Source organism: Ovis canadensis, chromosome 2 (genome assembly GCF_042477335.2).
Source record: "Ovis canadensis isolate MfBH-ARS-UI-01 breed Bighorn chromosome 2, ARS-UI_OviCan_v2, whole genome shotgun sequence".
NCBI lineage: Eukaryota > Metazoa > Chordata > Mammalia > Artiodactyla > Bovidae > Ovis > Ovis canadensis.
This window is the reverse complement of record NC_091246.1, coordinates 153,853,120-153,856,949: the sequence shown is the minus strand read 5'-3', so window position 1 is coordinate 153,856,949 and position 3,830 is coordinate 153,853,120. Positions and strand designations below refer to the sequence as shown.

The 3,830-nt window shown below is 35.0% G+C and overlaps 1 non-coding gene across 1 annotated transcript; it reads left to right on the top strand.

The window, feature by feature from the left end:
* Positions 1 to 3,181: 3,181 nt before the first annotated feature.
* Positions 3,182 to 3,263, top strand: TRNAL-CAA (transfer RNA leucine (anticodon CAA)). The gene has a single exon. It is a non-coding gene; the product is annotated as a tRNA-Leu (tRNA).
* Positions 3,264 to 3,830: the final 567 nt, after the last annotated feature.

Below are 3,830 nucleotides of genomic sequence, written 5' to 3'. Positions count from 1 at the left end.
ACATGACTGAGCAACACATACTAGCTGGTTGTCTGTTACTACGTTAAGGTTAGGGTCACTGAAGTATAATTAGACTAACATTATGATATAGAACTGGGTCACAATATTTTTAACATAAAAAAATAAAGATACTTATAATTAGATTCTTGTGGTGTTAGAGTAATAGCTGTGTCATGTTGTTGTTCAGTTGCCAAGTCGTGTCCAGTTTTTCGAGACCCCCTTGAACTGCGGCATGCCAAACTTCCCTGTCCCTCACCACCTCCCGGAGTTTGCCCAAGTTCACGTCCATTGAATCAGTGATGCCATCCAACCATTTCATCCTCATGTCATGATATGTTTACATAAATATTTACCTGTTCAAATTTTATTTTACCTTCCTACTCACTCCACTTGTTCTAAAATCTCATCACAAATTTTAAAATCACCAGAAATTTTATAATACCTCAATTATGCTTGTCTTCAAAAATTCATGGTTGTTTTTTCTTTCTTTCATTTATATATTTTGATTAATTAGATATTGAGTACAAAAACCTACTAAATTCTACATCTAGAATATCTCTATTTCTTAATTTCATATTCAGATATTTTAAAAAACCCACAAAACTATGCTCTGATAAAATTGCATTAAACTAACAATTATAGACTCTGAGCTGTTTTTAAATATTCCTAAAAAATTTCTAGTTCTATGATTTTGATTATTACTAAAGCAATCTAAATATAAGCAGTTTGTTGAAGATAAAGTAATTCAAATTATGAATATGTAACCTAAAATTTCTTAGAGTAATTAGCAGCTCTGGTTTACCTGAAAGATGCAGTTATCAGGAGCATGTAGTTTAATATTAGCACATCTCTAATATCAATGTTATTTAAAGCCATACATTAAGAATCATAAGCATCTGTAGTGACAGAAGAAGCATGCAACAAAGTACTGAAAAACTGGAATAGAATTAATTGGTTTTGGTCTACCCACTTCAAATGAGAAAATAGCAACAGAAAAAAAAATAAGCACTAAATGTATTCGTTAGGCAGGATCAGCAATCATGCTGCCCACACATGATCTGCAATTAATTTGTAAATAAGAAGATTCATCACCTGGAGGATAATAAACTCTAGTTTTATGGCCCAAAAGACTAGACAAGTAAAAACCACTAATGAATGTACTGTATAAACACAGGGGCAAGAATGTACATTGGTTGAACAAGTGAGGATAACAAGGAGACTCTGTTTAGTTATTAAAGTAGACCAAAAGATACATGACACATATCTGGAGATTTTTCTAAAGTGTTAACACTGCTCAAAACAGGGTCACTTAAAAGACATGGAAAAGTGTTACTACAAGGTAAGAAAGGCAAAAGTTGATTTTTAGAAAGAGCATTTTTTTTAAAAGTAAAGATCAGCGTTGTTTTATTTTAAAAAACAGATTAATCTCTTAATTTTAATTGATTTTTCATAACTGCATATTAGAAAATATTACTAATAATAAGCGGAAGTGATTTTAGTTTAGATCTTAGTTTAGATTTAGTTTAGATCTTTATATGTGACTTGGACTATGAAGAGATGCCTTCAAACATTATTTATCGAGAAAATAAGTATTAAATGGAATTTCCAATATTTCTGTACTTTGGGAAAGGCTTTGAGGTGAAAACTATTTTCTTTCCTATAAGTTACAGTTGTATAACATGCCTTAATTTTGAACCATAAATGAAACACTCAACTTTATGTTGAACACTCAAATGAAACTCCATTCAGATGAGAATTTATTCTTTAGTGCCAACTGAGAATTTTGAGAAACACAGAGAGATAAAAGAATTAATTTGGATGTTTATTTAAAATACAGTGTCCTGGTCTCCACCTCATAGCAAGTGAAATACAATCTCTGCATGTGAAATCTTGGCATCTCTATACAATTGCAGCAAAACCTCTAGTTGATTTGGAACCATACTAAAGTTTAAGAATGACTTTATTGTTAGTAAATATTTATTAGTTGGACTATAAAGAAAGCTGAGTGCTGAAGAATTGATGCTTTTGAACTGTGGTGTTGGAGAAGACTCTTGAGAGTCCCTTTGATTGCAAGGAGATCCAACCAGTCCACCCTAAAGGAGATTAGTCCTAAGTGTTCATTGGAAGGACTGATGGTGAAGCTGAAACTCCAATACTTTGGCCACCTGATGTGAAGAACTGACTCCTTGGAAAAGACCCTGATGCTGGCAAAGATTGAAGGCGTGAGGAGAAGGGTTTGACAGAGGGTGAGATGGTTGGATGGCATCTCTGACTTAATGGGCATGAGTCTGGGTAAACTCTGGGAGTTGGTGATGGACAGGAAGGCCTTGGGGTCGCAAAGAGTCGGATACGACTGAGCAACTGAACTGAACTGATTATTTTCATCAAATATTTCCTTTTCATAAACAAAATTTATTTTTTAATAGACACAGGAAAATACTTTTCCAAAGTGTAAAAATTAGACCTGAAATTACTTTTATGAAGTAAGTCCTTAGGCCTGGAATCACCTTAATGGTATCAATAATATTATTAGTGCTAAAATTAAAAGGAGAAAGAACTCAAGGGAAGTCTTAATATACTAAATAGTATACAAATTTTTGAATGCTCTAGAACTTAACTGTTAATTATAAATATAGTTTATATATTAAACTATATCATTTATTAAGCTGTTTCAAAGCTGAAACTCCAATACTTTGTCCACCTGATGTGAAGAACTGACTCCTTGGAAAAAAACCCTGATGCTGGGAAAGATTGAAGGCAGAAGAAAAAGGGGTCAAGAGAGGATGAGATGGCTGGATGGCACCACCGACTCAATGGACATGAGTTTGAGTAAACTCTGGGAGTTGGCGATGGACAGGGAGGCCTGGTGTGCTGCAGTCCATGGGGTAGCAAAGAGTCAGACACGACTGAGTGATTGAGCTTAACTGAACTGAAACTGTGTCGATTATTAAAATTTAGTACTCAAAACAAATGTCATAAAGTATGACATGCTATAAATTCTATAAAACATGTGAAGGTCTATGCAATTCATCAGAAGGATTTGACCCAATTCTAATAATTCTATCTGCCTGCTTTATTTGATTATTTAACATTAGAAGTAGGTGTATTTTAAAACAAAGTTGGGGGAAAGGAAATATTTGCTGCTAGCAGGTGCTTTTAAGAAGTGGTGTCTGGAAATAGAGCTGTGATGGCTGGGTGGTCAAGGCATTGGATTCAAAATCCAATGGGGTCTGCCCGCTCAGGTTAGAATCCTGCTCACGGCATTTCTCAGTGAAATTAAAAGATGTTGGCTCCTTGGAAGAAAAACGACGACAAACCTAGACAGTGTATTAAAAAGCAGAGACATTACTTTGCCTACAAATGTCTGTATAGTCAAAGCTATAGTTTCTCCAGTAGTCATGTATGAATGTGAGATCTGGACAATTAAAAAGACTGGGCACTGAAAAATTGACGCCTTTGAACTGTGATGTTGGAGAAGACTCTTGAGAGTTCCTTGGACGGCAAGGAGATCAAACCAGTCAATCCTAAAGGAAATCAACCCTGAATATTCATTGGAAGCACTGATGCTGAAGCTGAAGCTCCAATACTTTGGCCATCTGATGCAAAGAGCCGACTCATTGGAAAAGACCCTGATGCTGGGGAGAACCAAAGGCAAGAGAAGGGGACAACAGAGGATGAGATGACTGGATGGCATCACCAACTCAATGGACATAATTGAAGGCTCATTTTAGAAAGATCTTAATCTGTATTGTTTAAAATGAACTTTTCTTTAAATCTTAAGGAGATAAATTTCACCAAACCTGAAAATTCACTCACGGGATTTACCTCAA